The sequence below is a fragment of the Notothenia rossii genome (assembly GCF_949606895.1).
Source record: "Notothenia rossii genome assembly, chromosome: 1".
Classification (NCBI taxonomy): Eukaryota; Metazoa; Chordata; class Actinopteri; order Perciformes; family Nototheniidae; genus Notothenia; species Notothenia rossii.
In genome coordinates, this window is record NC_136912.1 from 26,540,487 (window position 1) to 26,549,919 (window position 9,433).

Sequence of the window (9,433 nt, forward strand, 5' to 3'; positions counted from 1 at the left end):
ATAAAAGTAACTTAGAAAATGTACCATCCTAGGGGCGCGTCATTTGGTTCTGGCAATGAGAAGTCACAATATAGCCACAGTAAAACTTTACACACCAAGAGAAAAATCAAAATAACCGTTCAGATAATATTACAAAACTACTGATATCATTTCACCCTGAGAAAAGGTTTAAAGGTAGTTGATAAAAAAGGAAGATAGTGATTTACTGTACACTACACATTACTTATATAGCTTTCTTTTCCCACTGATATTCTCTCATTTATATTGAAGCTTTTCTCAGAACAATATATTTGTATTTACTTTATATTGATGTAATGTTGTTTGCCTGGGTCCTACTCCTATTACATTTTTTTATTTTTCTAATACACAAAACATCTGATAAAGTAATTGTCTGTTGCTTTTTATGTAAAAGCTTTTATTTTCAACCAATTCCAAATGAATTTGCTGTGTAATGCAGGGACCTAGTAATCCCAGTGGGGATTAACAACCTTTTACACAGCAGATCATCTTGTCATGTCATAGCAGGAAAAGCGCAAAAAAATTAATAACATTAACAAGGGCTTCGTCCCATTTAACTCTGCTAGATTGCAAGATTACTCTGGTAGTGCTTAATCAGGGCTACTTGAGATTAGACCTTTTCTGGTAGTGCCACTGTAGATAATGCAATGTAATCATTTATTACTTTAAGAAAATGACTACTAACTTCCAACTGTTTTAGCGTTATGCGTTATAAGCTTATATGTTGGGTATTTCTTTAAGCATTGACTTAGACCACATGACTGTTTTGAAGACTTTGCACTTTGACACATATTCCTGAAGGAAAGAGGATGTTTGCTGATGTCAACACAACCTACAGTCAACAGCTCTAGAGCAACAGAACATAAACAAATTCACACATATAGTTAAAATCACAAAAACGCACACACACACATACACAAACCCACACACACGCTAACCAGTCATATCTGAGGGGACAAGAGAGAGTGACATGTGAGTATAAGTCTGTGGAGGAGGGGGTTAATGTATTGCACTGTGTCCGCATAAATCTGAAACAAATTGCTGAACAAAACACAGCCATTTTTATCTGAAGTGTGTTCACAGGTCACGCTAAACTGCTGCTCAACATTTACATCATCTGTGAACACAAAGTGCTTTAGGAGCTGCTTGGACACAAGGAACAGTTACATACATTTTCAAAACTATAAGATTGTTTGTATCCATTGTGCATTTCCCTTGTTAAAGAGGAATAAATAGACTTAATATAACCCGTGAAATGTTCAGAGCACAATATGTGACTGTATAGATTAAGAGTTGCATCAAAACTGAATAACAGATTGAATAGGTTTAAACTAGTGTGTCTGTAAAATAATGTTGTACTTTTCCCTGAAGTCGTGCTAAATAAGATTGTTTTACATAAAGAGACCTGGGTAATGTGATAGGCCATAGCTATTACCTTCAAAGTCACCCATAAAATGAAGAATGCATGAACGAGGGAAAGTCATGAACATCCTAACCAAAGGTCAGCGATTAGACTCAGCCAAGGCAGTGTTTTTCAACATTTTTCATGGGAGGCCAACAAGATTTACAGTAGTGTTGTAGACATGGGGCCCTGTATTAATGTTGTTTTTAAAATCACTAAATATATTTAACTATGAAGTAGTAAAGCCCGTTTAGAATATAGATTACCAAGGGATCTGTCTTTCTTCTTCTTCTAGATCAGGGGTGTCAAAGTCAGGGCCCGGGCGCCAAATCCGTCCCGCAACCTAATTTTCTGTGGCCCGCAAGAGCTTGCAAAGAATATAATACGTCTACGTCGGTTACATGCCGCTTTACAGAAGCATGTCGCTCATAAACTACATATCCCACGATGCATCTTGTTTTGTGACATGCGCACTGAAGAGACTTGCTATTACTTGCCCTAGACTTGTGCTTTGAGATGTAGTTCATTAGGAAGTTATTACCCTATCCGATAATAATCCAATTCAGAGGCAATAATGTATATAATACATTATTTTATATATATATTTATATATGTATTTGTATATAGTCTTAAAGTTACAACCGGCCCTTTGAGTGCAACCCTAATGCAATGCGGCCCGCAATGAAATTGAGTTTGACACCCCTGCTCTAGATCGTCTGAAAATATACTCGAGACCTCTGTATGATACAAACCAATCATTTTAAATTGAAATCACTGTGGATTAACACAAGTCAAAGGAAACATCAGTGTTTTAATGGTGATGTAAAAGGAGAATCTGAAATGCAGTTCCTCCAAAACTATCTGTTACAGCATTTCACTTGATGGAAGATCCATTGAAAAGCTGCTCTCAGACATAAAATACTTAAAAGGAAATACATTCACAATAATCAGCTTCTTTGCTGCTCTATTTCTGCCCAGTAACCATTTCCAGTAGCTCCAAAGTCTTAATTCTTCTCCTCATTCCTCCATACCCAGGCAGTGACATCATCATTCCCCTTTCACCCAGTTCTCTGATGGCTGCAGCACGAGGTAACAAGCGGTCAAACCACGGTGCGTTCAAGGGCTGTTCAAGAGCTCGTTAATCCTGGTTGCCGGTGTAATTTCTGTAAAACAATTACATTTCACTTGGTCGAAAAATCTAATGAAAGTAATTGAAACGTGAGATTTTTTTTTTTAGGGGATGTCAGCTTCTTACAAAAAAACTCACACAGAGAGGGGTCTTAGTTGAGTTAGACGGTGAACAGTGAATCAGTTAAAAGAAAGACTTCTACCACTTACACAGATTAAAAGTGTTTTGATAAAGAAAGACACGTATTTTAATGTGTACATGTCACGTGCATGAATTGAAAAATGAAAAAAGCACTTTATGATCATTCTACAAATATGAAAAAGGCAAGTATACTAACAATTAAGTGTGTCTTTGCCATTCCACTTGAGAAAATTGCATAAATGTATGCTTTTATTTAAAACAATTAAACTACTTGACAACTGATAGCCAAAGTGATCGTCAATCATAGACATGACGTAACACTTTACATTGTTATGTCAAACTAGCAGTTGATTGTCTGTTATTGCTTTGCTTTTGCAGCTTCGTGTTCGTTTACAATATTTTACCGACAGTACATGAAAGCCACATAAGTGCCGACGTTGCAAGCTGCAGGAGAACGCCAAAACAATATTTATCTTACAATTCTTAATGCCGAGGTCGTTTTGTTCTGCTTATTGTGTTTTATGACATTTTCGAGAAATGTTTCCCATCGTAAATTCATTTCATTCGATGTTTTTTGCCAAAGAAAATGTATTACAGATTCAAAACAAGGAAATCGTGTCTCTCGCGCAGTTATTTCCGCATACGGAAAGGTTGATGTTACCAAAACAGATGCATTTTAAGGGCAAGCATTCGTTATTTGCCTTCAGATACCGGGCAGACACATTTTGCAGTCCAAATATAAATATAGGCAGTCCGTATCCTACACCACCCCCTCCTATCTTGCTTTGCTCCAACATTTGTGCCGGGGTTACTATCGGACAAACCTCCTATGCTCCTTCATTCTCTGTGCTGAGGTTACTATCGGACAAACCTTCCACCCACCCCCCCCTCTCATCCTGCTTGTCAGCTCCTGCAAGCGTTTATGCATACATGCCTGTATACTTAGTTGTGCTTATTTATCAGAGGGAGGGTGGTGATATGTAAGAGCAGCAAGCAATGTCATCAGCTCTACAGAGGAACTAACTGGAGAGATGTTGAGACATGTTGCAGTTGGATTGACACCCACAACTAACACTGGTTATCAGCTGCAGATCTATCCCGGGGTTACTTTCGGTCAAAGTCAAAAAATGAGGAAGCTGATTCACTTTTTCCGTCTCTGCTTCCTTTTTATTTTTTTAGGAAACCGGAAAAGATTTACATCATGCACACCAAGTTAATGCTTCCTTTTACTAACCAATAAAGGATGTACTAGTGGTTAGTATTCACATCTTCCACCATGTGATTCTACAGGCTTGTATATTTCGGAAGAGAACAAGGGTGTTTGCTCTGAACACAACATCTAACAAACGTGTTATCATTAGAAAACAAAGAGCAAGTCATTATAAGATACATAGAAGCCCAGTCTCTTCGAGAGAGATTACACTTTCCACTGTGCCCCATTTTTACCGCCACCCTTATTAAGCACAGACATGGCTCTCAGTTAAAAGCACCTCAGGGCTCTGGATTTGGGTTTAGTGTCTCCACAGCAAAACAAAGAGAGTTAAACAGATAGCTTTATTTATCCCCTTGAAGTGTTATAAAAACATCAAATAGGCCATAGGTTCAAATATGGAGTTTGTTGGATAGAAGTAAAGCAGCCCTCTAGTTGCATGTCTACTTTTCAGTGTATGGTAGCTAACAATTCTGCATTATGAAAGTCTCTTTGGATTTAATTACCCTGTTTGACTGGCAGGTTAAGAGTTTTTATTCAGCTGGCTGACTCAATCACTGCAATACATGCAATACATCGGTCACTTTTGATGCCTCTGGTAGCTTTTGAGCAAGCTATGATTTCCTGTATAATTTGAAGATTCTTTTAGGCCCCGGCCACACAAGGACGCATACGGCTAAACGCATAGGATTATCGCAAACGCAATCGCAAAAAACCTTCCGTCCACACGGAATGTTCACCGGATAGTGTCTGTCCACACGAGACAGCTCCGTTTAGCTCCAACCGCTGGAGAAGCTGCAGTACATATACAGGAGCCTGTACGTGGCGCTGTAACTTCCTCCACAAAAGCAGCGAAGAAGCATGGTTGTCATGGTTGCCCTTCTGTTTATTCTCCGCGGTGGGGGCCGAGGGAATCGGGCAGAGTTTTTTGCCAGCCAACGTGTATTCAAGTTTTAATTTTCCGGACAAAATTATAAAAGTGCCAGTCAAAGGTCTTCTTTGCTATTTATTGAGCTTTAAATCAAATGAATAACGACTCTATATAATGTAATAATAAAATACACGGAGCCTCTCTTTTTCCTCCCTCTCTTCTGAAAGCATCAGTGTCTGTCTCATGCAGCAGCTGATCCAGTAATGAGTGAACCGACAGTAAAAATAAACATATTTATAACTAGTTTAGGTAGTTTGAGAGGTAATTAAAATAGCTATGGTGATGATCCGACTTGAAGTGTGTGTTTTGCTCCGTTCACCGCTGCATCACAGCGGGAGGAGCTGCAGGTGAGCAGAACTGCGTGCCTCCGTCCTGTCAGATTAGACTTCACTCGCATTATGTCCATATCGAGAGAAAGATAAATAATCTGAATTCAGTGTGCAGTTTACTTTGACGCGGGGGTGAGCAGCAGAGGTGGGGAGAGGCGGGGCTATTGCGTCATCATTATCAGAAAATGATCGTATAGGGCGTACACACGGAGCCGTTGGACCCCCAGAGCGTTGCGTATGCCGTTCTATCCACCTTTGGACCCTTAAGATAGGTCTGGTCTGTTTAATAAAGCAAATCTGCCACTTTTATATTTTAGAATTTGTTAAATTAAGGTCCCGGCCACACGAGGACGAAAACGGTCGTTTGCGTTACTGTTTAGTGTCATACAGTATAGACCGTTCGGCCACACGAGGACGACCGAATATGACAGTAAACAACTGCGGAAACGATAACGGGTCCCAAGGTGGATAGAACGGCATACACAACGCTCTGGGGGGTCCAACGGCTCCGTGTGTACGCCCTATACGATCATTTTCTGATAATGATGACGCAATAGCCCCGCCTCTCCCCACCTCTGTCAAAGTAAACTGCACACTGAATTCAGATTATTTATCTTTCTCTCGATATGGACATAAATGCGAGTGAAGTCTACAGTAACGCAAACGACCGTTTTCGTCCTCGTGTTGCCGGGGCCTTAAGTTCTTTGGAAGTTGACATCACCATGGTTGCTAAAAAAAATCCAGTTTCCCCATGATCCAGTTCTACTGCCTTTTTTCACATTAAGCACAAAATCACAACATTTTCGCTCTGAAATGTACATCATCACATGGCAATATTGTGAGATGTATACACAAAATCTATTTGTTTTCTCAAGATTGTGAAGCTGTTGAATGGTTGATGATGTCTTAATAACAAGCTCACATTATACAGTAGATCATTGATCTACTATTCCCATAAAATATTTACTTTGAAATCTTTGATCCTGTAAAAACTTTTTCTTAGACTTATTCATAGACTGATGCATCAATGGACAACTGTTTCATTGGTCATAGACAACAACGTCCTCATTATACTGAACATATTGTCCTTCGGGCAGAGTCTTCGGGACTTGTCTTAATGTGTAAGCAGTTTTGTCTTCCAAGGAGACATGCACCCTGTGGTTGAACATCGTCTAACTTTGCTTGCTCCTGACAGAAGAAGCCAAGACTTGCATTTATTTCCCTGACTCTTTTCAACCGAAGCAGCTTAATTAATTAATTGTCATACCTTTGCTGCCACAACCCCATGACATCCCCGGAGCGTTTTAACATCCTAAGTGGGTTATAGTCCAGTGATCCCATCAGTCCTGAGCGTGGAAGCGGCCTCACGCTGGGCCAGCCATAACAAACCATTGTTCTCCAGCAAGTGGGAATAACTGTACCTGACAGCTCACTACTCAGAGCCACAGTGAATGAGATATGAACTGCTGAACTCGTCACAAAAAATATATATTTTTGTCCATTTCAACACGACTGGCTTTATAGCCACACATTTTTCTCTGCCTCCACTGGAATTAGATGAAATTGGACAACTGTTGCTTTAATGCTTCATATCCCGCTTTCATAATGGACTGACAAAGTACTTGTGAACAATTTGTCTTGGTCCTTTCAGGGTGCATGTTAGAGTGACCTCGGACTCTTGAAAAGAACAAAGGCTGTTTCCCTCTGCAGGAATCATTTAATTTATACATTGTTCTGATATTACTCTTAATTGTTGTTTTGTAATCCTTTTTAAATGATTCATCATGTAAATATACAGGTATGATGATGAAAGGAAAATTTTGAATATCAAATGTTATGATTATTTAATCACCTTTGGCTCTTCATATAAGAGCATTTAATCAGTATTTTATAAATGTCTTTATAAATGAAGCCACAAATACGCTGATTAGATTTACTGAGAATGTCTACAGTTATTCTAGGAAACTCCTAGGCCCTTGATGAATATTCCAAAAATAATACAAAACCTATACTTAAACCACTTTAGTAATTATATTTTTAAATGTGGGTTGTTAAGGTTAGATTTGTTTAGGTTACAACTTCTAAATCATTCATTAAAAAGAAAAAATCATTATTCTCTGATTCAACACTTTGGCACCACTAATGTTCCTCAGTTACCCTAAATAAAGATTTTTAAAAATGAGCTATTGTATGACTCAGTCATCTTGAATGGTCATCATCCATTCAGACAGTTCTGGAGCGTCTTTGTTGGATTACCCGACTAATCACTCTGATCCAGGATCCTGTTTTAATGAGACCCCATAGTGGGAGACCTCACCATACCCACAAGTACAGAACAAAAGGGCACATTTACCTTTTCCTGCAGTTTGTTTAACTTTGTTCTGCTTGTCGGGACTTACTGTACCAAAACAGTTGTATTGTGGTAATCGTGTTCACTTATTTTCCCAAACAGAATCAGTTGTATAAGATAAAAGGGTTATGACTGAGTCTGCAGTCACCACAACGTATCAAAGAACATGTGTGGTACTTAAAGGGCCCATGTCATCCTTTTCCGGTTATTACCAGTTCCCTTCTGTGTTATGAAGGTTTTTATGCATGTAAACGGTCTGCAGAGTCAGAAACCCTCAAAGTACACCCTGTAGGGAGTAAAACTCTAACACAGAAAAGACCTCCCCAAAACGCCTCGTTGGAGATTTCTCTTTTTCCATTGTTTACTTCCTGGGTACTCTGACGTGGGAATACCCAGAGGCCACACCCTCTGCCAGCCTTGCACGAAACAAAGCTTCCCAAACCTTTCAGCGAATCTGATATGTACAGCGTAGGGCACTGAAGAACGATGTTGTTCCTACTTTGTTTGGACCAGCGGGAGATTCGGGTACACAACCTGTAAGTATTCATTGTTGTTTGTGTATTTATGATGTTTAAAACAAACAAGGTATCAACCACGACTGTTTAAATGGGTAAACGTTTTTCGGGCTGCTAAGTTGAGATCACGGAGAAATGCTCTCCGCAGACCCATGCTCACAGCGTTATAAACCTTTTTTTTACTCAATATCAAGCCACACTTATTGTTTTTACTTCGGCTGTGAGTGTTTGTGTGTGCTCAGGATGAGTTTCACTTGTTCTCGCTGTATCGCCGACACGGAAGCCTGTCCGCTCCTCGCAGCAGATCGCAGCAACGAGCCTCTCAGCGTCGCGACCAATCAGAGCACACAGGGCTCACAGGGAGGTGGGGGAAGGAGCTCCAACAAGCCGTTTAGGACAGAGAGTGAATACCGGTGAATACACATACTATACAGAAATGCTGTATGAGAAACCAATGTGGGAAACGCCACATTTCACCCGCGTCATTGCTGATGTGTTTCGCCCACAACAGTTTTCCGAGTGTTTCGAGCCAGGTCTCGGTATCTCGCAGGACAGTGCACCCAGCAGGTGCCTCCAGCAGACCCCCCTACACGGCAGAGTTTCCGTTAGCCGAAATCTAAAATTCTCCGGTCCAAATGTTGCTTATTGTTTAGGTGTCCTTTGACACTCAGGCGGTCATATCATTAGCAAGAACTAGCTAGATCTGATAGATATGGACATAAACGCGAGTGACGTCTAATCGGACAGGAGAGAGAGATCAAAAATCAGATGCTGCTCACGGAGAAAAAGAGCCCTGCCTCTCCCCACCATGGATGTGCTCCCCACCTCGCTGCTAATTCCACCACGGAGAATAAACAGAAGGGCAACCATGGAAACCATGCTCGGAAGTCTTCTTCGCTGCTTTTGGTGTATTTTGTGGCAGAAGTACAGCGCCATTTACAGACCCGGAGTATGTACTACAGCGTCTCCAGCGAGTCGAGCGGTCTTGTGTGGAAGGACACGTTTATGGTGCCTATTGCGTGTGGACGGAACACTTTTTTGATAACGATTTCGGTTCGTTTGTTTTACCGTTCTCGTGTGGCTCCAGCCTCAGTCAGATTATCACTGCCATATGGTTGCCATGTTTTTCCCCATTAGTTAAACTCAACTGTGAGGCTTCTGCGGATTTTCTTAAACATTAACAAAAGCTATATCCAGCAAACAAATAGGATTAGAGTTAAAGGGAAATGCTGCTTTATTCTGACGATTGGTCTATAGGAAACTTAAAGTGCATGATAGTGGAAGTTTGGAGTCTCCTTTGGTTGATTTGATGTCGTAATGTTTCTAAATTCTAACAAAAAGAATAAACATTGCTGTAAAATTACCAGAATTAGGCAGGGGATTTACATAATCAAAAAAAGAAAAGAAT